The following is a 27,608-nucleotide window of genomic DNA, read 5'->3' as shown; positions in this document are numbered from 1 at the left end:
GCATTAGAGCTGCTTGTCTGGCTACATCTTATTTTGGGGAAACAGGGTGTATATATGTGTATATATAAAGATCAATGAAACCAAGAGTTGTTTTCTTGAAAAAGATAAACAAAATTGACAATCCTTTAACTAAACTCATCAAGAAAAAAAGAGAGGACCCTAATAAATAAAATCATAAATAAAAGAGAAGTGACAACAAACACCACAGAAATACAAAAAATTTTTTAAAAATACTATGAGCAACTATATGCCAATACATTAGACAATCTGGAAAAAATGGATAAATTCCTAGGAGCATAAAATCTTCCAAGGTGGAATCAAGAAGAAACAGAAAATCTGAACAGACCAATTACTATCAACAAAATTGAATCAGTAATCAACCAGCTCCCAACACACAAAAGTCCTGGACTAGATGGCTTCACAGATGAATTTCACCAAACATTCAAACATACCAAAACTCTCCTCAAACTATTGCAAAAACTCCAGGAGGACGAAAGTTTCCCAGGCTCATTTTATGAGGCCACTATCACCCTGACTCCAAAACCAAAGATATTACAAAAACAGAAAACTAGGCCAATATCCTTAGTGAACACAGATGCAAAAATCCCCAACAAAATACTAGCAAACCGAATTCAGAAATACATTAAAAAGATCATATCCCACGATCAAGTGGGATTCATTCCTGGTATGCAAGCTTGGTTCAATACTCGCAAATCAATTAATGTGATACACCACACAAAGACAATTAAAAAATAAAAATCATATGGTCATATCAATAGATACAGAAATGGCATTTGACAAAAACCAGCATCAATTTACGGTAAAACTCTCAGCAAAGTGTGAATAGAGGGAACATATCTCAACATAATAAAGATATATATATATATAATATATATATACATATTATATATACTATATATATATGTATATATATATATATAATATGTATATATACATATTATTAATACTATATATATATGTATATATATATATAGTATATATAATATGTATATATACATATTATATATATATATATATATATAATAAACCCACAGCTAATATCAACTCAATGCAAAAATCCTAAAAGCATCCCCTTAATATCAGAAACAAGACAAGGATGCTCATTTTCACCACTTTTATTCACCATAGTACTGGAAGTTCTAGCCACAGCAATCAGACAAGAAATAAAAAGCATCCAAATTGGAAAGAAGGAAGTAAAATTGTCCTTATTTACAGATGACATGATACTATATAGAGAAAATCCCAAAGGTTGCACCAACAACCTACTAGAATTGATAAATGAATTTAGTAGAGTAGCAGGATGCAAAATTAATATTCAGAAATTGGATGCACACTGGATATCAATAATGAACTATCAGAAAGAGAAATTTAGAAAACAATCTCATTTACAATTGCACCAAAAAAATAAAATACTTAGGAACAAATTTAACCCAGGAGGTAAAAGACCAGTACTCAGAAAATTATTAGACATTGAAGAGAGAAATTTTAAAAAGATACCAATAAATGGAAACATATACCATGCTCATTAGTAGGAAGAATTAATATAGTTAAAACGTCCATGCTACCCAAAGCAATCTATATATTCAATGCAATCCCTATCAAAATACCAATGGCATTTTTCACAGAGCTAGAATAAATAATCTTAAAATTTATATGGAACCATAAACAATCCTGAATAGCCACGGCAATCCTGAGAAATAAGAACAAAGCTGGAGTTATCACGCTACCTGATATCAAATTATACCACAAGGCCATAGTAATCAAACAGCATGGTACTGGCATAAGCAGAGACATAGATCAATGGAACAAAACAGAGAGCCCAGAAATAAATCCATGCCTATATGGTCATTTCATCTATGACAACGGAATCAAGAATTTACATTTGGGTATAAAGACAATCTATTTAATAAATGGTGCTGGGAAAATTAGATAGACACATGCAAAAAATGAAACTGGACCACCTTCTTATGCCATATACAAGAATAAACTTAAAATGGATTAAAGACTTAATTGTAAGACCCAAAATCATAAAACTCCTAGAAGAAAATATAGAAAGTAAACTTTCAGATATTACCCTTAGTAATATTTTTAATGATATATCCTCTCAGGCAAGGGAAGCAAAAGAAAAAATAAACATATGGGACTACATCAAACTAAAAAGTTTTTTCACAGCAAAGGAAACCATCAACAAAACAAACAGACATCCTACTGAATGGGAGGAGATATTTGCCAATGATATATCTGATAAGGGGTTAATACCCAAAATTTATGGGGGGAAAAAAAACCTCATACAGGGGGGTGGGGGATGAGGGTGAGGGGGATCAAATGTATGGTGATGGAAGGGGAGCTGACTCTGAGTGGTGAACACACAATGTGATTTATGGATGATGTGATACAGAATTGCACACCTGAAATCTATGTAATTTTACTAACAATTGTCACCCCAATAAATTAAAAATAAATTTTAAAAAAAAATTGCAAAAACCGCAATTACTTTTGCACCAACCTAAAAAAAAAAAACAAAACCTCATACAACTCAACACCAAAAAACCCCAAACTATCCAATTTAAAAATGGGCAGAGGACATAAATAGACATTTCTCCAAAGAGGACATATAGATGGCCAATAGACATATGAAAAGATGCTCAATATCACTCATCATCAAAGAAATGCAAGTAAAAGCCACAATGAGATACCGCCTCACTCTGGTCAGAATGGCTATCATCAATAAATCAACAAACAACAAATGTTGGCGCGGATGTAGAGAAAAGGGAATCCTCGTGCATTGTTGGTGGGAACGTAGATTGGTGCAGTCACTATGGAAAACAGTATGGAGTTTCCTCAAAAAATTAAAAATAGAACTACTTTATGACTCAGCAATTCCACTCCTGAGTATTTATCCAAAGAAATCCAAACCACTAATACGAAAAAATGTAGGCACCCATATGTTTACTGCAGTGCTATTCACAATAGCCAATATATGGAAACAACCCAAATGCCCGTTAATAGACGATTGGATAAAGAAATTGTGGTATATTTATACAATGGAGTATTATTACTCTGCCATAAAAAAGAATGAAATCTTACAATTTGCAACATAGATGGACCTAGAGGATATTATGTTAAGTGAAATAAGTCAGACTGAGAAAGACAAATATCATATGATCTCACTTATATGTGGAATCTAAAGAACAGAATAAATGAGCAAACAAAACAGAAATAGACTCACAGATACAGAGAAAAAAACTGATGGCTGCTAGATGGGAGGGAGGTTGGAAGTAGGTGAGAAGGTGAAGAGATTAAAAAGTACAAATTGGGAGTCTCAAAATAGTCACGGGGATGTGAAATACAGTATGGGGAATATAGTCAATAATGTTGTAAGGACCATGTGGGATGTCAGATGGGCACTGGACTTATTGGGAGAATCACTTTATAGATTATATAAATGCCTAACCACTGCTCTGTATACCGAAGTAATATAAAATAATACTGAATGTCAACTATTAGTCAATAGGTAGGTAGATAGAGTCACAATATGTAAAGTACAGCATAAAGAATATAGTCAATGATATTGTCATAGCTATGTATGGTGTAAGAGGGGTAGTAGAATGGTAGGGTTATAGCTTTATAAGGGGTGTCTAATCATTATGTTGTTTTGTACACCTGAAACTAATAAAATTAAATTAAATTTAAATAAATAAAGTGCAGGGGAGGGGACTGGGGAGAAGCCCACAGGCCTGCCCAAACTGGAGACAGAAAACACTGGGCATTACAGGAAACAAAGCGATCCCAACGATGCATGCAGCGGGAGCGAGTCGCAAGGCAGGACAGACAAGGCCGAGTCACGGAGCTCTGAGTGGGAAGACCCACGTGGGGCCCATAGTGACAGCTGTGCTGGGAGCACAGGGGGGTCTGATGACGGCCACGGACCCGTTTGGGAGCTGGGTGGAGGTTGGGGAGGCGTCTTCCAGGAGGAGAAGCAACAGTGAGTCTGAGACCTGGGGCTGAGGAGTGTTAACTAAAGAAAGCCAGTGCGTTTGAATTCAAAATGCACGTAGTTTTCTGTCCATCCATATGTCTCTCATCCCCTGTTTCTGGCCATTATTGTAATATAGTAACAACATCTACTCTTAGGGATACTATATTTCTACATCTGATTGAGTAGACATACAACACTCAGAAGGTTAAGGAAACCTTATTTTACGACCATGTGTAACCTTATTTTACACATGTATATACCATGTGTTCACATTACCGCCCCCGACACAAGACAACTAATCAGCAAGAAAGTCCTTTATTGGGCTTCACTTAGAAGTGCACTTCCTCTGGAATTCTGAATTCTACACGCATTTCCCAGTACACTCACCCTTCAACCACAACCTCTAAACATTCATCTAGAATCCTCTGCCACCTCCTGCCTGTCCCCTAAGCCCCCAACCCACTCAGCAAGCTCCACTTGGTAAGACTTTTCTTCTTACCCACGTCCCTGTCTCAGGTGAGAAATCATCTGACACCTTTGCCGTCCTCTCCCTGCTTCCCGTCTTTCCATCCCAACAACTCCAGACCTTGGGTCCTCCTGTCTTCTCTGCTCCTGTACCTGAGGGGCTGCTGGAGAAGCGGAACGCCCAGGCAGGCAGCATCACTGCACATGCCATCCCTCACTGCGCAGGTGCCCTGTGCTATGTGACCATCCTTCACTTGCTTTGGACCTTCTTTCTCTCCTAGTCTCTTCACCCGCCACGCTGTCTCCCCTGCTTCTCCCAAGGCTTGTCTTCCTCACTCTTGGCTGACGTCACCTCCTACCTCATAAAGAAGAAGATGTCACACACAAAGTCAGCTTCTCATCCTCGTGATTTCCCCGACCCTCTCCATTCCCTCGCTAAAGCACACTGACAGTCAGGATGAAGAATAGGGAGAGGCAAGGGAGGCACTCATTTGAGGCACAAAATTTATGGGAACATCAAAAAGCACAGCAATCAAAACTCAATCGTTTTTTAATGCAAAGCACTTTTAAAAATCAAAATTATCCAAAGAAATCCATGATGAACAAAATGTCAGAACTAAACAGAGACAGGATCCAACCCTGCATTTACTGAGCCCTGCCTCATCACCTCCCCTAATCCTGGCCTGCTGACTGCAGCCCACTCGTGCTAAATGTTTCAAACTGGAAAGTAATTTTGATTCTGCATTCATCTATACATAATGTAAACAAGGTTTCAACCTTTACACTTACTATAGCCAATACATATTTTCACTTAAAAAAAAATTCTGATGGCAACTCACTAAATGGATATCATGAACCATTAATGAGTAGAGGCTAGCAATTTGAAGAAACCACAAGTAGAGGAATCCCAAGTTCTCTCCTACTGTAAAGTGATCATGTCACCTGCTGATCATTGCCAAACCAAAAACAAACCTCAAAGTTCCATATCAGTAGGTAAAGTAATCCAAAGGGAAGACTAGAGGACTAGAATTAAGAGATATTATATGACTATCAGAAAAAAAAAAGTCATTTAATTATTCCATTGTGACTCCAGGTTCCTCCTTATTGGGGAAACAAAGTATTGTAATGAAACCTGCCCCTCTGAATATCCCTATATTATCTCTTTAGAAATACTCTCAAATTTTAGGTTCCTTAGTTTAGTCTGAGTAGTTTCATATGAGTTAGGAAATAGGATTTGTGTTCTCGTTAAAAAGAAAAACAATCTACTATTCAAAATACCCCATGAACCATTAGTGTTAAAGGTGAAAGTGGCAGGTTTAAAAGTTGCGAATACAAACTGATAAAGATCCTTTAAGAAGCCACAGTAAAAAATCAGTTTTACTACTTTGTACCTTTTACTTTTAATCTTTCAAGTCCCATGTAGAATAATGTTTGGCTCTTGTCCAAGGATGGCAAAAGAAAGAAAATTACCTGTAAATTCTTTATGTTACATCAATTTCTACATTCTAAGAATTTTTTTTTCCTAGCTTTTTCTGATGATCTATTATTCCCTGTTAAATAAATGTGCCCCTGCTAAGTGGAGTCCTGGAGTCAATTTGGCACGTTAAAAGAAACCACAAATCATCCAGAATTTATTAGAAAGTTTGTAGTTGCAACTTGGTAGATTTTTCTCAGTAAATCCATTATACCTGGTGCTGAGAAGCATAAATGGTTACTGTTACGTCATTGTTTAGCCTCTCCACCTCAGAAGGGAACGACCTGAAGTTGAATTTATAATCCACATTTTTTTTAAGTATGGAAAATTAAGTATTCTCTTAGTCATTATATCATTTATTAATTCAAATTTGAGGGGTCCCAATTAGTATGACTCTTCTACAGAAGACAAAAATCTACTCAATAACTGTCTGGGTGTTTTGTGGCTATGACTTGAACTAAGAAATTTTAGCTTATGCCATCATTAGGGGCCATTTGGAGTTATCTCTGCACAACAAATATGTTAGTTCTTGATTCTGTGTTAGTCAAAAGACTTTAAATTCCAACTTAGCATAGATGTGGGCAGAGGGGAAACTTGGGTCATGTCACTATTTTTCATTGTTAGCCAACTGTGTGAGTTCAGCCACAAGATCCCCACCAACATAAACTGTGTTTACCTTGCTTCACGAGTTACACATGGGAATAGATATCTGTTCACTCGTATGGAAAAATGAAGGCAGAAATGTCAAATGAACAAATAGGAAAAGACAAACCCTGAGGTTTTGCTAAGGAAACTAGTAGCACTAGGATTATGGAGTACTATTAGATTTTAAAGGAGTGTCATGCAGGGTCTCTGGTCCCGCTCCCCACACAAGAACGCAGGATATGGTGTGGCCAAAAAGGAACACCCACAGAGCCATAGATAGGGGAGTCATACCACTATAGTCTCGCTGGCAGCTGGGTTAGAGATACAGGGAGCAGGATCCACACGATCCACAATCTGCTGTCCGCTTCTCTGCCAACCAACCAACCCAACCTGCACCCTAGCGTAGCTACGGCAGTTATATTAGTGGCTAACGGCTAACCGGTAAGAGCTAATGGCCACCCAATAACGAAGCCAGCACCTTTCCACGTGAGGTTGAGAGCCTGGAAACTGCTCTCTGGGACTCTGTCCCCACACTCCACCCCGCAGGGTCTCCCCTCACAATCTACGCAACATGCATCTTCCGCGAGGGGCGCTGTGTCAGGAACCCAGCTCATGAGAAAAAGTTTCAGAACAGTTCAAGTAATGTCCCAGGGGGTGTCCCTCGATGTCCACCTACTTTCTGGGCACAACCAGGGTTTCTCAGGGTACCACCAGTCTTTCTAGGCACAGCCAGACTTCCTGGGCACTGCCAGGGTTCTCACATATTCTCGAAGGCGGCCGGTGGAGATACAGGAAGTAAACATCCACCTGTACCCCAACAAGGGGTCTTCCTGTACCACAGTCTCCCTGGCAGCCAGGTGAAACACAGGAAGCAAACATCCACCAGTTCCACTACATGGTGGTACGTTCCCAAGCAAACTGTTAAGCGGTCCGTCAAATCAGGGATGGAAGGCAATTCACCATAGTCCACAGTCATTCACCAGGGCTGTGCGTTGGCCTCACAATGTGTGCCCTCCCCGCAGGACAAGGGCTCCAAGTCCTCCCCAACCTGGGGGTGAGGGACGACCTTGACCTCACCCGCATCCTCCACCAAGGATTCAGCGAGCGTTTCCTCCTGGGACTACAAGTCCCACATCTGAGCTGCCTCAGCAAGCACTTCCCAGCCCACACGGCCACAACCATCTTTGCTTTCTCTGTCCTATGCTGTTTGGAGAAACGTCCAGCTCCCGAGAACAGTGGCCACCAGGCACCACACACTGTGTGGGGGCCACCTGTCCTCCCGCCCAGAGTCAGACATTATTCCTACCTTGTCGGAGTCCTGCTCACCATGCCAGGTATCTGAGTGGGTGGAGGCCTCGGTGTCAGATGTCCACAACTCTAGGAGCCCACGGCAGCAGCGAACCACCAAAAGGAAGGTGACGCTCGCCAACAGGGTGGCGCGCCATCTGGAGGCTCAAGAGACCCACCAATTCACCAAAGGGTCATATTTCTCCCAAGCAGATCGCGCCTCCTGTTCCTGGCACCACTCCTCACGGGTTTCCCGAAACTGAGCGCCCATATGCACAAGCTGCTCCACCACCTTCCAGAGAGTTTCAGCAGACACCACACCCTGCTCACTGCGCCATGTGTCATGCAGGGTCTCTAGTCCTGCTCCCCACACAAGAACGCAGGATATGATGAGACCAAAAAGGAACACCCATGGAGCCATAGATGTGGGAGTCATACCACTTGTCGTGCGGGACGGCCTGCGGGGGTCTCAGCTCCCGCTCCCCACATAAGAACACAGGACATGATGAGGCCAAAAAGGAACACCCACGGAGCCATAGGTAGGGAAGCCATACTACTATAGTCTCGCTGGCGGCTGCGTTGGAGACACAGGAGGCAAGAGCCACACTATCCGCAACCCGCCATCCACTTGTCTCTGCCAAACAATCTCACTTGCTAGCAATCTACTTCTCTGCAACCTGTAATCCACACTCCGCCGCTTGCTAGCTCAGCCACCATCTTCTTGCTAGCCCCCATTTTTCTGCTAGTGTAGCCACGGCAGTTATATTCATGGCCAATGGCTCACTGGTTACAGCTGACGGCCAACCAGCCACAGCTGATGGCCATCCAATCACAGTCGATGGCCATTTACTACCTGAGCCAGCACCTTTCCATGTGAAGCCGAGAGCCTGGAAACTGTACGTCTGGCTCTGTGCCCACACCACTATGGCAGCTGGGACAGGAAGCAGGAGCCACACGATCCTCAGCCTGCCGTCTGCTTCTCTGCCAACCAACTCAGCCCTTGCTAACTGCAATCCGCCATCCCCTTCTCTGTCAACCAACAACCATCCCTTCTAGCGTAGTTACAGCAGTTATATTAGTGGCTAATGGCTAACTGGTAGCAGCTGATGGCCACCCAATAACCAAGCCAACTCCTTTCCACGTGAGGCCAAGAGCCTGGAAACTGCCCTCTGGGACTCTGTCCTCACAAGGAGATATGTTAAAATCATTAAAAATTCCCAGTAACTAGTTTGACTCTGCAGAATTTGAAACAAATGAAAACACTGAAATATACAGTAGGTCTCAGAGAGGTGAAACCTTGCTTTTTTAGACTTGGCCCTCTGTATTCATTCTTTGAGGCACAGTTGTTTGGGCTGAGAGGGCTGCTTGCTCTTTTAAATACAATTCTTGTTAGGTTTCTCTTGCCTACTTAAGAAACAAACTTCTGAGGAGACTAAGATGACAGAGTAGCTAAACACTGTGTCTGCTTCCTTTTGTGAACACATTAAAATTACAGTTAAATTATAGAACAATCAACCTGGAGAACCATCTGAAGTCTGGCTGAACAGAAGTTTTATACTTAAGGATATAAAGAAGAAGTCACATCGAGACTGATAGGAAAGACGGAGACGTGGAACGGGCCCCAAATGTCCTTTTGGCGGTTGAGAACAGGGAGGGATATTTCAGCCTCAGAGGTTCCCCCCAGAGGAGTGAGGGACCCCAGCCCTACACCAGCCTCCCCAGCCCAAAGTACTGGTCAGGAAGAGGAGCCCCCCACAACCTCTAGGTGTGAAAGACAGTGGGGATTCCGACCATTTGGGTGGGACAGAAGGTGGTAGGAAACCCAAGTGTCCTCCTAAATGGCCCGTGCACAGACTCACTCACTTGCAGGCACTCACCTTGGGCTCCAGCAAAGGGACAGTGGCTCGGGAGGCAGTGGAGGCATGCAGGGGGCAGACTGAGGTGGGTAGCTTCAAGGTGAGAGCTGGAGAATAGTTACCATTCTGTGTGAGGTCATTCTCCTGTGCAGCCGGCAGGCAGGTGCCATCATTCCTGTGTTGAGCCCTCCCCCTCATGGACAAATCTGAATCTGATTGGTCTGGTGAGCTCCGGGTCTCCAGCAGTGAGAGCAGGCCTGTCACTGCTCTCACCAGCACCTGGGTACAGGAGCCAACATGTCTCTGTGCCTGCTGGGCAGAAGCTGACTCACCCTACACAACTCCCCTGCCCGACTCCCTCAATGCTGGAGGCACCTTCTCCAAGAGCAGCTAGCCCCGCCCACATTGCACTGTTTCTTGAAAAACTATCAGAGTCTGCAGGACCCACACAGGCAGAAGCTGGCCTCGGTGTACTCTGAGGCTTTTGCTGAGTAGCTCCAGGCTCAGCACTGGCACCAAACCAGAGTCTACATTAGCCTGGTGACCACAACTCTTCTCACTCTGGTAGCTCCCTGAGACCCTGCCTAATCCAACTCATATACCACTTGAGGCTTTATCAGTGGCTGAACCTTAAGGCAGCAGGCAGGTGCAGCAGGCCTGGGGTGTCCTGGCGTTTGGGGGAGCTATCCCAGGCCTGGTACTGGTGGCAGCTGTCCTCAGTTCACAGTATTGCCTTTCCTACCTGCCTCTATGGTTAGCACAGACAATGAACAACCATGGATTACTTTGTAGCTCCTACGAGGTAGCCCTCAGCTGGTCACAGGCAGTGGGTGACCTGGGCCTGTACCAAAGCCCCTCCAAGGGGCCCCAGAACCAACATACTTGGCAGTTGGCTTCACACCACAGCAGAGTGCTGCCCAATTACCCCACAAGTGGCACACACAAAGGGCAGTTTTAACAGGCACCAGAGCCTGCACAGGCGAATCCCACTCAGTGGGGTAAACCCCTGCAGCCTGTAAGCCAATCAGCCTGAGGGTTAATCCCACCAACTGATGTGCCAATAGCAACCAAGGCTGAACTATAACAGGAAGGTACATACAACCCACACAAGGAACGCTCCTGGAGCACCTGGAACAGGTGACCAGGGAGACTGTGTCAGGGCCCCACAGGACACCTGCTCCATAAGGCCACCTATTCAAGACCGGGAGACATAACAGATCTACCAAATACATAGAAACAAACAGAGAGGCAGCACAGATGAGGAAACAAAGAAATACATATCAAATAAAAGAATAAGAGAAAACTACAGAAAAAGAACTAAATGAAATGGAGGCAACCAACCTACCAGAGACAGAGTTCAAAACAATGCTCAAGGAACTTAGTGAGAACTACAACAAAGAGATACCAAGCATAAAAAAGGACATAGAAACCATACAAAAGAACCAGTCAGAAGTGAAGAATACCGTAACTGAACTGAGAATGCACTAGAAGCAATCACCAACACACTAGATGAAACAGAGGATCGAATAGATTTGGAAGAGAAGGTAGCATAAAACAACCAATGAGAACAGCAAAAGAAAAAAGAATCCAAAAAAATGACGATAGGTTAAGGGACCTCTGGGACAACATCAAGTGTAACAACATTTGCATCATAGGGGCACCAGAAAGAGAAGAGAGAGAGAGCAAGGGATTGAGAACCTATTTGAAGAACTAATGACAGAAAACTTTCTTAACCTGGTGAAGGAAACAGACATACAAGTCCAGGAAGCACAGACAGGGTGCTGAGGGGCCAGGGTGAAAAATGTGAGGGGATTGAGGAGTAGAAACTGGTAGTTACAACATGGTCATGAGAACGTAAAGAAAAGCACAGGGAATAGAGTCAATAACATGGTAACGACCATGTCTAGTACCAGGTGAGTATTAGACTAGACTATTAGACTAGGAGGATCATTTCTTAAATTATATAAATGTCTAACCACTATGCTGTACACCTATAATTAAAAATTTTTTAAAAAGAGGGGAAAGGGGAAGGGGAATAAGAGATTCAAATTTCCAGGTATAAAACAAATAAGTCATGGGGCTACAGCATAGGGAATATAGTCAATAATATTGTGATACCGTGGTACAGTGTCAGATGGTTGCTGGACTTATCATGGTGATCACTTCTTTAGGTCTATAAATGTTGAATAACTATGGTGTAGCCCTGAAACGAATATAATATTGTATGTTAGCTATATTTTAATAAAAATATATTTTTAAAAAATCTTAAGGAGCCGGAATCCTCACGCAGACCACTCCGCACCAGTGGCTGAGGCCTGTCACTGCTCTCATCAGCACCTGGGTACAGGAGCCAACATGTCTCTGTGCCTGCTGCACAGAAGCCACAGCTGCAACATGCTTTCAGAAAACTGGGAGCTCCTTGTCAGTGCTTTTCAATGTTCCCAGTGCAAAGATAAAATGTTACTTCCATGGGACTACACAAACTAAAAATAAAATGGAAAAAAGCTAAGAAAAGAAAAGAGAAAGAAACAAACTTTTCCTTTTGCCCACTCTAGCCACAGTTACTAATGTGGGTGTGTTTATTGTACAGCAGGCACCTTTGGAATGTGTTACGTATATAGTAACTAGTAACTCTTTACTCCTCAGGTGACCTATGAGGGAGAAATGATCTCCCATTTTGCAGAACAAGAAACTGAGGCACCGAGCCATGGGGTTCACCACATGATCGCTATAAATTCCAGACACCGGGGCAGCTCATAAGCAACTGATCAGTTCCAGGTCCCGTCCCTGAGCTCCTCACCTGCCCTTCCCTCCTGGCACTGGCACAGCTGGTCTTCCTGGATGACCATCAGGATGGGAGGGCAGGGGGGCGGGTGGGGCAGGGCCAAGACAAGTGACCCAAGAAGGCAAAGAACTTGCTCCACTGTTTGAAGTTTGGAATCACTCACTTATGTTTTGCTCCCACCTGCATTTTGTCAGAGCTTGTTCTCATTTTCTTTGTAACACACCTATTTCTTAACCCTTCATCTCGCTTTGCTAACTAGCACTGCTCACTAGATAAGGGGTAAAACTACCCTCCATTGTGTACATACAAAATTTCCCCCAGAAAGAGAGTTGGCACACCTGAGGAAGTGGTAAACACGGCTGTCGGGCATAATGATAGAGATAGAAATAGACACAGAGAGACCAGGGAGAGAAGAGGCGAGAAAAGGATAAAACACAGCAATCAGCACATTATCTGTTAAGGTGAAAGTCATGTAAACTTATTTGCTGACACCTCTCTCTCTCTCTCTCTCTCTCTCTCTCTCTCTCTCTCTCTCTCTCTCATTCTCTGTCTCTCTTTCTCTCCCCCTCCTCCTGGAAAACTCTGTCCTTAAGTTATTAGAAAGCAAAATAAAAACAGTGTTTAAATCTATGTTTGCCTTCTTTTTTTCTTTTATTTTTTCTATGATTGCATCATATATTTCAATCCTTCCATTCTTTCTGTAGACTCCATACAGGGCATGGCATAGTATTTGATCCCAGTACCAAATGCCTCCATATAAAATGCTATTTGCCCATCAAATCGCAGAAAGTAATAATTTATAGTTGGTAATTTGTTAAAAAGCCATTGGCACTAACCCACAAATAAGCTGATTTGTTGTTAGTAGAGAACAAATACATCTGTTCCTTTACCCACTCCAATTATAAATCCTGAGCAGAAGTAGGCATTATATTAGATACTGTGTATATGTGCAAATGTTTGCACAAGTTTGTATTCTTTTCAGGTTCAAGCTGAACAATGCCCACCCAGGTCCCCAAGTCAGCCTTGCACTCAAAAAAAACCAAAAAACGAAAAACAAAACCATACACCTAGAACTATACTCGTACCCCAAAATGTCTGCCCTGGTGCCCACACATGCACACCCCACACAGAGAAGAGGGCAGTGGTTTGGAGGTCCCTTCGCCCTTCTGGGAGGATTTCCTACAGCAGCCTGACTTCCCAAGGAGGCCCCTGAAAGAAAAAAAGGGGAAAGAGGAAAAACGACAATAACGCGGGTCAGGACAAAGTACTGTTACTTTTATTGGGAGAAAGTATGCGAAGATTTTGAAATCACTTGAAAATAAACACAGAGAACAGTGATGATGGTAATGTGACCAAAATGAAGATAGCGGACAAGACAGTAGCTGCTTTAAAGAAAGAAAGTTAGAAATTTGATTTTCAGAGCAGAGCAGTTTTTCTACAAAAACGAACAGAAAAGGAATATTGTAGCTTCAAGAATGATGGGCTTGAAAATGAGAGGAGTTGTGATGTGCACATCAGAATGAGGAAGGAGAGATAAGGCAGAGGAAGAATCGGGAGAAGCAGTCTTATGGGGAAAATTCAGTGAAGAGGGTGAGTTTTATTAACTGTGGAAGGAGATGACCAAAACCTGAAAGGAAGAGAACACATGAGTAATCACGAAACCAGCTTTGATACCTGACCGGCTTACTATCTAGCAAGTGAAGCATTTCGCCATGGTGCCAGGCTTCACTTGTCCAGTTAACCTGCTCTTTCTGAATTTGGTGAGGTAGGAGACTTCCTCATAGACCCTATACAGGCCCTGCCCTGTGAATTCAGACACAGCACAGCCTGTGTGTTCTAAAACTGGTGAGTGTCGTGTAAGGCTGCGCTGTGAGAGGGATGAGGTGGAATCCTGACCTAGCTGCCTGCTGACCACCGGGTCTGGACAAGTGACCCAACTTCTCTACACCCCATGGTACCTTCTGCCAGGAAGGGTGCGGTGAGGACTAATCGCAATCAGAATAACGTGTTTAAAGTGCTGACCATGGCATCAGGCCATCCTTGTGGGCTGTGTGAACGGCTGTTACCCTCAACCCCTCCACGGGCTACAGAAAGCTCCGCTGTCTCCCTGGTGAGCAGGCAGAGGCGGTCTTCATTCTGCATCCCATCGTCATTGCAATAGGAGGACCTGCTGTGCTTCACGTCTCTGGAAATGCGTTTCCGTTAATACAGCATCGCCTGTTAAAATGATGCAACATCTCCTTGATGCCTCCTCCTCCTTTGCTGCCCGCCATCCCCTCCCACCCACACACATCCTTCTGGGTGTTCTTTTCTCCCCACACTTGCTCCTCAGTGGTCTCACTCATTGCCTTTCATCCCTGATTTATATTGCTAGTCTAGATTCTGAGCTCCACTCTTGAATGTCTTCATTTAAATGTGTCGCTTTAGTCTGAAGCTTAACATGTCTAAAATGAAACATCCAAACACGTGTTGTGGAACGGTGACCGGATGGGACTTGAATGTCCCCAGGGCCAGAATCCTCCTCTTCTCACCAGGGGACACAGCCCAGGGCGGAACGTGTCAATAACAGTTGGTGGCATTTTGTCGCTGTGTAAATTGTCTGTGGATCTGTGTTCCCTACTCTTTTGAGAGTCCTCAGACCTTCTGAGGGTGGAGCCCACGTCCTGCTCGTCTCCAGTGTCCCTGAAGAACCCCACACACAAGCTCTGCACAGAGTGGATACGTATTAACTGCTGGTTGAATTGAATTTTTGATGAATGCTTCCCCCAGTCACCGAATGTTCAAACTTTCATTTCAAGAAGGCTTCTCACAGTACAATGGCCCCAGTGTACTTCTCCCGTGATGCCAACAGGCCCCAAAGCTGACACTGGAGCCACTCTTGCCCCTCTCGAACAGCTCTTGCTTCTGCTCCTGTGGTTTGGCACGTTTGGCATCCTCCCTCAATTCCAGGACCTTGGCAGTTGGAAGAAGCCATAGTAGGCACAGCCAGAAGTGGAAGATGGAGGGAACTGACCGTACAGAGGCACTCACTGCAGGCCATTCTCAGAACCCATTTTCTTCCTTTCTCGTCTCTTCTGCAAGGGGCTGGGGCCTCCTAAACTCCTTCCACATCAACACATAAGGGCATCTCTACGTGTCCATGGAACCCTCAGCAGGGCCCTCAGGGACAGGGACAGCCTTGGAGAGGCAGGCTCTGGTTGCTGGGACCCTCCTTGGCCCAGCAGAGCTGTGCTGTGGACAGGGTGGGCCTCTCTCGGAGAAGGAGGGGAGGGGAGAGGACTGGGGGCAGGAGTGAGGCAGGCACAGTTTCCGTCCATGCTGCAAATGCTCAGACAACCCCCGTGACAGTGGCCCGGAACCACTCCCTGACACTGGGTCTCTCAGCGTTTCCTCTCCCCTCCCACCACTGCACATCCCAGGGCCATTCGGGGTTCTGTGCAAGTTCCAAGGGGCCGCCTCTAACTGCACCCCTGTCTCTCCTACTCAGGAAGACATATCCAACTTGAGTGACTGAGTGACATTTGTGTAGGGACGATCTTGAATGCTGTCCAATTAATACTTGTATTTTAAAAGACAATTGGCACCAGCCTGGCCACAGCTATCTAAACTGAGCAAAATGGTTTGGGTCCCGTGACCTGAAATGATTTGGGTGGTACCAAGGAAAACAAGAAAAGGTCAGCGCATGGAGACATTCGGAAAATCACTGTGGGGATTACAGGCCTAGTGCAGACGCAGTCATTTGTGTTACGAATTGTGCTCTTAAGTTTGGTTGTGCTAATATTTTAAGGACAACTGTCATTCTCTATTTCCCTTTTCTATAGTTAATAATTCCTAGGTGCTCATTGCCCGCTTTATGGAGCATATGTGGTTCGAATCCCACTCAAACCAATTCATAAGGTAGTTATAGGATTGCCTGGGATTCATATTGAGTATCATTTAAAATAAGCAGACCGTTAGTTAAGGGTTAGAAATAGTTTTGCTATATTGAGATTTTTGGTATAACAGCCCTTCTAAAAAACCAATTCTAAAGTCGTTGGTAAATCATTTGATCTGAAACAATACATATTTTTTGAGTCAATATGGTTGGTCTGATGATCTAAGGTCATAAACCTGTATTAAACACCAATTTGATCCTGCAGATACAGAGTTAAGTAATTCTAGAAAGAGAGAGCATATTTCTGAGCCATATGTTTCTATCATAATAAATGAACAAACAAACAAACAAACCTCTTTGGGGGGGAAGAAATTAATAGAATAATAGGATATCCGCAGGAGAGATAAAGATGCAACTAGGTCTGCAATAAAGGTGCACAGGGCAGAGAAAGCAGTGTGTCTCTTCTCAACGTTTTTAGATCTTTGACTTTTTTAAGCACACACTTTTTATCTTTGGGAATTTTCGTTTTAGAGTAGACTTCTTTTCATTTGCATGAAATGGAAGCTTATTCACTGTTTCACAATATCTTTTCTTTACTGAAGATTATCAAGTTGCTTGGACACTCCTATTGGAGTCAGTACCAGGACTACCCTTTCCCATTAACTGAAGTAATAATGGTTTTCCTATCAGCAGGATCCCAGGTATCCCCGTGGGGCACCAGAAATCTCTCCCACTGTGTCTTGTTATGTTTGGACTGCAGGTGTGCCTGTGCATCATGGCTCTGAGATCTGAACCGATTCCTTGAATCCTAGTCGTAAACTCATGTGGGCTGAGCCAGCAGCCCTTTTCCTCCAACCTGCTCACTACCTGTGTCCTTATTGTGCAGGCCCTGTCGTTTAAGGAGCTATGCTGCAGAGTCAGAATACTGGGCGCTATTTCAGTGGACTGACATTCACCCTTGGCACACCAGTTCCCGTCACTGGGGTTAGAGCTAGAAGGCCCACACTAGGGCTCTTGCGGGCAGTGCCCAGACAGCAGTTTGCTCCCAATCAAGTCGCTTAATGTTCTGAGTCCCAATTTCTTCTGTGAAATGAGAATAACAGTTAGTACCTACTATTGCTCACAGAATTGGTGTCTGTCTGTTCCTTAAATCTGGCATTCATCCATTCTATAAATATTTATTGAGAATTTACCTACTTGGAAGACATGGGGACACAGTTGAAAAAGACAGTACATCTGCCCTGGAGGAGCTCTGTCCGGTGTTGAATGGATCAAGGAATATGATGCACATATCAAAAAACAACTTTATTTCACACCCATTAAACTGGCTATTATAAAAAATGGAAAATAGTAAGTGTTGATGAGGATGTGGAGAAATTAGAACCTGGTACATTGCTGGTGGTACTGTGAAATGGTACAGCTGCTATGGAAAACAGTATGGTAGGTAGTTTCTTAAAGAGTTAAAAATAGAATTACCACGGGATCCAGCAATACCACTCCTGGGTATATACCCAAAATAATAGAAAACAGGACTCAAGCAGACATGTGCACACTAACGATCATAGCTGCATCGTTCACAATAACCAAAGGTGGAACGAACCCAAGTGTCTGTCAACAGATAAATGGTTAAACAAGATGCGTTCAGACAGTGAAAGATACTCAGCCTTATACAGGAGTGAATTTTGATTCATGCTACAATATGGATGAACCTTGAAAACATTATGCTAAGTGAAATAAGTCAGACACGAAAGGACGGATATTGTATGATTCCACTTAGATGAGGTACCTAGAACAGGCGAATTCAGAGAGACAGCGAGTAGAATAGAGGTTGTCAGGGGATGGGGAGAGGGAGGAAAGAGGAGTTAGTGTTTAATGAGCACAGAGCTTCAGTTTGGGGTGATGGAGAAGGTCTGGTGACGGTGACACCACATGGTGGGTGTATGTAATACCACTGAGCTGTGCGCTGAAACATCATTTAAATCAGGGGTGTCCAAACTTTTTTCAACGTTTTTCACCAAGGGCCGTATGCGGTAAAATACACAAACAGCCGGGCCACGCACTCGAGGTGAAGTACGTATTGCCTCACCTGGTTTATTTAAGAAAACTAAATATATTTTTGGAATTTGCTGTGGGCCAATTAACAACGGATTGCGGACCGCAGTTGGCCCGCGGGCCGCAGTTTTGACACCCCTGATTTAAATGGTTACGTTTTATGTCATCTATATTTCACCACAATTTTTTAAAAAAAATTTATAATGCCTAAAATGCTACACAAATGCAGCATTGTTATTGTTAACTTGAAATAGGATTCATGGGATTGTGTTTATAATCAACCCCTCTTTTAAAAAGTGCGGTGCCTGAAATGACTCTGTCATTATTTATTATGTGATATTGAAGAATGCGCATCGATCCAGATAAACTTCAGTAATAATTTGTTTACGCCCCAGCCTCTGCCAAAAAGAATTTGAGGTAATTTACCCTAAACACATCAGAGTAATGAGATCAAATCCAATTAACATAAGACAAAATATAGAAACTGAGATACAAAAGTGGAAAAGAGGGAACAGCAATTGAGGAAAACACTCAACTGTTAGCCTTCCCGGACTCAGGGAACTGTTAATATTCTTCAGGCCTTTTACAAATGCTTTAAAATATCATTGGCTTGAACATGGTCATTGTGTGTGTCTATAGTGTTTCACGCTGTAATCATTCACAGTTCTGAGAATTTATTGTATGATTACAGAACACCTAATTGAAACCGAAGAAGCATGTAAAACTAAGAACATGTTTTCCTAAGTCAGAGCCCTCAAGACCCATTCTGCACTTAACGAAACAGGCTCCTGGAGAGGGTATCTGCCCTGCCGGCCAAGTCTATCTCCTACCCCTTGCCCTGAGCTCCTGCATCAAGTCCACACTGTAGCTGCTGTGACAGCCATGTCCTCCATCCAGACGCCCCCTGCCTCTCACGCTCCCCATCCAGACTCTGCCCCAGCAGCCTGCTTCCCTCAAGGCCCCTGTGGAGCCTGGACTCCTACACCGTGCTCAGGTGTCCTTCCTGGAACACCCTCCTGTCTTCCTGGCCAGGTCCTCGCCTCCTACAGAGGACAGTTCAGATTTCACCTTCTCCAAGACCTCTCGGTCACGTTGATTGCCCTTCTCCTGATGCTATCCTACTGCACACTTCCGTTACACATTAACTAGTTAACTGAGGTTGTAAATGAACAGAAAGTCTTTCGACCTGTGTTTCATTTCTTATGGAAATGAAAAACAAGGTGCAATTAGAACAAAGACCACATCATACATTTTATTAGAAATGATAATATATTTAAAGAATGATCTATGAGAGCCAGGGGGATACTCAAGAGATCTAATTCAGCCTTTTGACACATAAAGAAACAGACCCTGAGAAAGAAAGTGACTTGCTCAAGGTTATCCAGTATGTTAGTAGTAGAAATGGAAATGGAACTGTAGTCTACTTAATCCCAGTATTTTTATAATACCATACTAGTTTCATTTTGCATTTCATTTAATAGTCAGCAAAGAGGATTTTAGATATTCACCAGTATAGGCCCAAAACATCATGATGAAGGGAAAAGAGTACTTGAAGCCACTGAGAGTCAGGACATCTCAGTTTCCATTCTAATTTTTTGAAACCTTAGTCCTGTAGCAAATCACTTCATGGCCCCGGGTCTCCATTTTTCATCTGTAAAAAGAGGGGATGAACTGGATGGCCTTTAGGTTGTATCTGCTTCTAGCATGTTATGAACCTATTATAGGTGGCCCAGCCCCACCGCAGACCTTACAGGTACCAGGAGAGCATACGTCTCTGGCCCCTCCTCCATGCTGGTCCCCCTCCACCTGCCACACACGTCCCACTCCTGTTCCCCTTCTTGCTTTTTTCAAAACTTTGCTCAAACTTCACTCACTAAATTTCCAGTGTCTCCCCTCACCCCTGGCTAAATTAGATGTACCTCTAGTTTATGTAAAATCTTGTGTAAATATCACTATTACCTTCTTCCTCTCTATTATAATATTTTTCCTTATCTCGTCTATAGGGATAACACAAAAACAGGCATTTGGTCCACCTATAGGCTGTGTTTACTGACTCCTACTAGAGAAAACAGAAAGAGATGGGAAATTCGGGGAGCTGCAAGGAGCAATCTTGTCTTAGTTGTAGAATTGATGTGTTTAAAAAAAAAAAAGGAAAGGAAGGGAAGAAGTAGAAAAAGAAAGGAAGAAACCAGATGAGCTTAGAGAAACAAAGGGGAACCAAGGTGTGTAAGGCTCTCTAGGCCTTTGGGAGAACTTTGGCTTTAGGAAAGCGGTGAGGCATTAGAGGGTTTTGAGCAGAAAAGTGCCATGATCTGACTTATGTTTTAAAGTATGAAGTGCAAAGGTAACCTAGTTTTGCAACAGGAAGTAGCAGTACTTGGTTGGATGAATTCATAAATAAAACACTTAGAGAAAATTCGCTTTGATACCTAATGTTTATCCCAATGGCGTGTGCTCAGTTAGTTCATGACTTAGCTAAAGCAAAAGGGGAAACACTTTTGGAGACTGTCTTTACAGATCTCAGCCTGGATGAAGTTGATTTCACTCCATGTGTCAAAGGCTAGTCTCTGTTGACTCCAACACATGATGGAAATGCATTTGGATTCCATTTAGATCCTGACTGGTCACAGACAAGCTCGGAAGCTTGAATACTCATACTGAACAAAACTATTTTCTCTCCTGGGACTAGTTTGTGTAATATGGCAATGGGAGTATTTTTATCTCAGGACCATAGCCTATATTTCCGGTTTAGTCTCCACTTCCCTGAGCGGAAAGTTGGCTGCCGCGGTAAGGCTGACTAAATCATCTCAGTCACTCAAGGAAGCTGCCTTGTGCATCTTCCTGCCCTATGACACCCGTGTCTAAGAGAGGTTGTAAGGAGTAAGTGAGAATAAGTCATAATTAAGGCCAGCACGTGGTGGGTGTTGAATACAGGGGCCCTAGGGCAGACTTATTTGGGTACCAGGCTGCAGGGAAGGGGCCCCTCTGCTTCTGGCGAGTGTAATCATGGGCTCCTCTCTCCCACAGCTTCCGCTTTTCATTTCTGGATGGGGCTTTGTGCTGATTCGTTTATCCAGATGTTTCCTGCTTCTTTGTGCAAGACGTATATAGCTCTGTCACAGTAGCTGTCATTTCCAGGAATCAAAAGAGGTCTCTAGCTTCCTGAGATTCAATGTCTCAGCCAGATTCATTTGCCCCTTGTAGTCACATTTGAAGTTCTCATAATAGAGCTGTTACCTACAAGATGTCCATGCAACCAAATGGAAGCAACACCTTCTAGTCTCTGTGCAAAATGAATGAGATGAAACTCCTAGCACAGCACTGCCTGAGGCTAAGCTTTCACTCATCCATTATTAATTGGTACCATCAACTGTTCCTCAAAAGATGAGTTAAGGACCTGGGGTTCAGACCTTCATACAGGGAAATGGTGTACCTCCCATTACGTGCTAGAGAGGATACAAAAGTTGTGCAAAATTGTTTAGGTTTCTTTTCTGAAAGGGGAAAAAAAAACCAGATGGAACCAAAACAAAACTAGTCTCCCCAGTTTAAACCTGTATGTGAAGAGTTGCCGCTAAACTAGTGGGACCTACAGTGGTTGCATCCTGCCATCTAGTGGCCAGAAAGGGAAAAGACAAATTTAGAGCAAAGCAATGGATGATTTAGAGCAAATTTAGAGCAAAGTCATGCGTGATTTTATTTTCGAAGTCTGTAATTCATGGAAAATGTGTTTTCTAATCAGGATAATTTAAATTCCCCATTATATTCAACAGTTAAAATACTTCATTCAGTTAGTTAAAGCAAAACGACAATACTAGCATTCAAACACTAAGCCCCAAAGCTAAATTTCCTAAAACATATAGTGATGCAAAAGGTCAGCTGAGGGAAGAGAGAACGCTCCCCAGGTCTCATCAGCATGCATTTTCATGGCCCGATCATACCCATTCATCTGGTCCTTCTCTACCAACACACTCCGTGTTTATTCTGGCACGTGGACTCACAGTGCCCCAGAGACCAGGGTTGTATCTTCCCAGCAGCGTGCTGGACACTGGCTGGGACCAGAGTCATTCCATTCATTTTTCAAGAATGCAACTATCCTTTGTAACCCGGTTAAACATTTGGCAAGGGCCGATGTTCTTAGTGTGGTCTGGGGTGTGTGTGAGGGTGTGTGTGTCTGAGTGTTGTTTTTCATCTCCTTTTATTATTAAGGCTGTTCATGACAAACATAACCTGCTTCCTCCCTAAGTGTTCATGAGGATTTCCTTTTTGTCTAGCACGAAAACAATAGCAGCCCGATCTCCCCCAAAACTAAGCAATAGAAGCAGACCTGGAATATCCAGAGTTGTTCTGAGACTCTCTAGTTATTGTTGTTATAATTACTACAAACAATAATCATAGAACATGCTATATTTGAGTTTCCAGGCACTCTACATTATACACATTTTGGCTAATCCTCACGTCAACCCTACAAAATAGGTATTATTATACACATTTTGGAGACCAAAAAAAACCTGATGCTCAGAGAGGTTCAGTGGTTTACCCAGGATCACACAGCGAGTGAGTGATTGGCAAAGTCAGAACTGCACACAGGTCGGACTGATGCTGAGGAAAGACAATTTTAGCAGTCAATTGTATGGAGCATTTACAGTCTGTCAGCTAGTGAGCTGAGATTTCATATGTGTGCTCTTGTTTAAGTTTCACCACGACTTAATGAGGTTCAGACTACTATTAACCTCCTTTGAATTCAGGGAAGTGCAGTGACAACTCTGCAGCCTAGTCTAACCCACCACGTCTCCAGCCTTGGTTCCTACTTCAGATTCCAACCTTCCTCCCAGAAAGACGTATTTTCTAAAATCATCTGGAAATAACACTTTTAGCATCTAATTTTCAGTTTGCATCTGAATTGCCATACATTTTACATAGATTTTTTTTTTAATGGTTTGCACTTAACCCCTAAGGTTTTTTTATTAGTTTGGTTTTTTAATGTACTGAATCTCAGTGCACATTTTTTCAAAAATCACCTAGGCTTCCTGGAGGTCACTGACTTTCAAAGTTCTGGCTTTCATCCCCTTGTGCCACCCCACTAATATCCCCCCTGATGGTCTCATTACCACCAGGATGCCCTTGGATCTGAGTGCTGCCGACTCCATTTATACTGGGAATGATCGATAGATCTTAGTTATTTGAAAGGCTTTCTCCAAAGCCTCCTAAACTCCTGTGACTAGGCAGTCGGGAGAGCCAGCCCCAGCCCACCGCCATGTGACTGCACAGGGCAGGGTCAGAAAGACCAAGGATTTGGAGAAAGAGCTCAATGTTTGTTGGCTTCACAGAAACCTGGGCTTCAGCAGTTTCTAGCTACTCATTGTCACCGTGAGTGTAGCAGACTTGAATTTGTAAGCCACAAGCTTGGGTGTGTAACACTTATGAATTGTTAGCATTTCTGAACTTGTCCTATGCCCTGTCGTCTTACTCTGGTTACACTCAAAGTGCTTACAGGGGCCTTGGGACTCTTACCATCTCTCTGAATCCACGCCAGCCACCAAGACCTGTTTACTGTTCCCTGAATACACTGAGCTACCTGCCTTGAGGCCTTTGCATTAGCTGTTCCCTCTACCTGGAACAGGCTTCCTCCTGATATTCACAGGCCTCACACTTTGTCTTCACTCACGTTTCTGATTCACTGTCTCTTTATCAGCAAGGGCACCTCCACTCACCTTCTTTAAAGTAGCATGCATACCTTTTACCCTGCTTTACTGCTCTTCTGGCATTTATCACTACTTGACATTATGTAATGTACTTCTTTGGTTATAGCCTATTTCTCTCTATTGGAATGTTAACTCATGAGAACAGGGACCTTGTTTTGTTTGTGGATGTGGAGCCCTAGTACCTAGAGTTCTGCCTGGCACATAGTAGGTACTCAATAAGTATTTGTTGCATTGTTTCACGAAGACCCCTTTATTTTCTTCATTAACATCTATTTACAACTCAGCCATAATAAAGTCAAATGTATCATTTTTTTCCTCAGGGTTTCTACAGTGGCCATTTCTGGTAATGCAACATTCTACCAGGAAGCACTTTGATAATGAAAAACCCCAGCATTTCTTTCTAGACTATGTTTGTCACTGTCCCAGTCTCTGACTATTTCTGGCTCTGTCCCACGTTTCTGGGAAATTACTCAATAGCACCATCTGCTCCTATTACTTTATTTTTATTATGAAAGAATAGAATTTCACCCACAAAAATTCAGTTTATCTAAGGTCAGACTCATAAGTTTCTTTGTGCCATCATATTTTTCCCTCCGGTTTCTGCTCTAACTGTTACACCAGGGGTTTCACAACTTCCTCTCTCCTCATTCTTGCCCAGGTCTGCACCCTACAGCCTTGTTCTTCAGATGTGGGTTGTGAGTTGAGACCCATTGGTGGTTAACGAAATTAATATAGCGAGTTGTGAACAGTATTTTTTTTAATAAAATAGAATAAAAAATAATTGAAAATGGTTTCATTTTGAAACTGTGGGACATAGTCCAAAATGTTTGAGAGCACTGCTCTGGCCTATATAGGTTGAAAGAAGTTTTAGTATTATTTTTCTCTTTCGTTGTCTTCAGAATATTCTAGAAGGAAGAGTGTTGGCACTCCTACTCTCACAGTGGGCTTGTGTTGGGTTGTAGAAAATTGTCAGTTCTCTTAAAATTTCCCCAGCAGCAGTAAAAGTGGTGGGCACACCTGTTTCTTTAACAATATGTGTCTCATAAAGCAAATATACCTGGGGCACTGAGAACTGCAAAAATCCTTTGCACAAACACACCATCCAAATCCCTGCACTAAATGACTTGACCAACCCCTTAGCATGGCTGCTGGCAGCTTAAGGTCACATCCCTAGAACAACCCAGTCCCCCTTGTGAGTTTCTGTCTGGAAAAGCTGAAGACCATCAAAAAGAATTTACCATTTGTTCTGGCCAAGGCCTGACCATAGGCCCCTGCCTCCCTTTCTTAGAGCATTTACTAAGAAGTTCTTACAATTGTAAATTTCGCCTCTGTCCCTTTGAGATGTATGTGTCTGTCTCTCCTACAGCACAGGAATGTCTTTTTCAAGGACCTGAAAGCCATTCCTTTGAAATGTAATCATCAGGAGGGACAGGCCTGCAATCTCCCAGTGTCCCTGGAAGGACAGAATCCTAACTTCATGATTGACAACCAGCAGACGCAGCTGGCCCAATCTCATTTACTGACCAACACTTTGTCATTTTTCACTTCCCTGACTCTTCTTGAGCCCCTGCTGGCTTCCCTCCCTACACCCTCAAGCTTCCTTTAAAGCACCCAGTCAGCTCTGCACAAATCGGACTGGGGTTCAGCAATTTCCCCTACTATCAGCAGTGACTGAATAAAATCTGTCTTCACCATATTAATGTCCAGCTTTGTTTATCGTTGACAGCACCTACACACATACCTCCTAAGGGACACACTGCTTCTCAGGGATGGCCAAACCTTGTCAGCCTCATTATCCAGGGCATTGTTCCTTTCTGTGCATATTTCCCTACATCACCTCTAAGACCAGTATAGCCTTACTTAACTGTTCCAGCCTGGTCTGTGGTGTCCTTTGGGAAATTAGGTGAAGAGTCATGTACAGGACTCTTTCCTTATAGGGACAAGAGTTGGGTCTATGAGATCCCCCACCGGGAGTTTCTCCCTCTACTGCCAAAGTTCGGGGAACTGGGTTAGTTTTACTAAGGGAGCAAGAAAGCTTCCTTACATACAAATCTTCCTAAAGAATTTGTAGCCAGGAAGTCCCATATCCTCTTTCGCTCTTTCTCCAAACCTCAGAAATTAGGAAACCCTGAAGGCGTAGGGTGCTGGGGTAGCTAGAGGTCAAGACAAGGAGGGTAATGAGGTTTCTATGTTGGGTGACTCCAGGGGAGGCAGCCAGTTAAGGACCCAGGCAGATGATCAGAGGTGGGAGATGGGTTTCAGGGTAGCCTGGCAGGCAGAGATCAATAACAAATGAGAATCTGAGCACTCAAGAAGAAAAAAAAAATCCTTAGGCATTAGAAACAAACCTGGAAGTGAAAACCAGAGTGATTGGTACGGAAGCTTGGGGCAGGTGGAATCTAACCCGAACTAGACCCCAGCGCCATGGGTCTTTAATTGTGGCAGCATACAGGAACAGAAAATGAGGCACGGGCCATGGGAGGTGGGAAAGAATTGAGATCCTATGTAAAGGCTGCATCTCCAGTGAAAGGGGGATTGGTCCGGGGGAAGCCAGACAACAGCAGAGGGCACCAGGAGCAGAAAGAGGAGCCAAGGAAAGATGGGCAGGTGCCAGGCTCTGGCCAAGCTGCCCAGGCATCAGGTTACCTCTTAGATCCGGGAGGGACGTTGGAGGGTTCCGCAATGAAGTTAGATCAAAACCCCATTTTGACTCACTGCTGGTGCACTGGCTGTCAGATCTACAGCCCAGGATTAACTCCAGAACATGTCCCACCTGGGAGATGGGGCAGTGCTTCCCAGGGTTTTCCACCCAGAATCCCTAAGGCAGAGAAGCAAAAACCTCTATTTCTAAGGAGTCCCAGGAGGAACAGTCTAAAGCTATTCATGTGACCCCACATTTTTTTAAAGCCTTAGGTTTTTCTTTTCAATTGCATAGTACCTTTGCATTGCACTCAAAAACAAACTGAATTGATGATATGTTTTCCAGTGATTGAGAACCACAGCTCTCTGTCTCAGATGCCAAGTTCCATGAGCCCTGATTTGAGAAGCACAGATCAAATAAGGTTTCAAAGACAACATGTGACCTGGTTGGTTGACCCAGGGCTGAGAGGTCAGACCAGAAATCAGAAACCTGGAAGGTAAGACCAGGCAGGATGAGAGTCACACAGTTTTGCAAATTGGTTGGTAAAAGCTTGCTCAGAGGCAACGAGGCATTAAGAAGAGAAAAGCTGTTTACTTTTTGCCAGTCTATAAACCAATTCTGATTAATCTTATCCTAATAATTTATCTAAACCCTCAAACCAACTGAAATGTTTTATATTTCCACCTCCTAAATTAATTTATATTCAGATACCACTCAAGCAAAAGCAAGCAACAAAAAAAATTCACCTAATGATTGCATACAATATATTCTTATACATTCCACACATATTTTATTGAATAAATAAAAACTTTATTTGTCTATTTACC

At 43.3% G+C, this 27,608-nt stretch overlaps 1 pseudogene; it reads left to right on the top strand.

Annotated features, from left to right (window-relative positions):
* Window positions 1-3,816: 3,816 nt before the first annotated feature.
* LOC117032821 (uncharacterized) lies at window positions 3,817-15,881 on the top strand (annotated as a pseudogene).
* The last annotated feature ends 11,727 nt before the right edge of the window (window positions 15,882-27,608 follow it).

This window comes from Rhinolophus ferrumequinum, chromosome 2 (genome assembly GCF_004115265.2).
Source record: "Rhinolophus ferrumequinum isolate MPI-CBG mRhiFer1 chromosome 2, mRhiFer1_v1.p, whole genome shotgun sequence".
NCBI classification, from domain to species: domain Eukaryota; kingdom Metazoa; phylum Chordata; class Mammalia; order Chiroptera; family Rhinolophidae; genus Rhinolophus; species Rhinolophus ferrumequinum.
The sequence above is the reverse complement of the archived record's forward strand: the minus strand, read 5'-3'. Positions and strand labels throughout refer to the sequence as shown.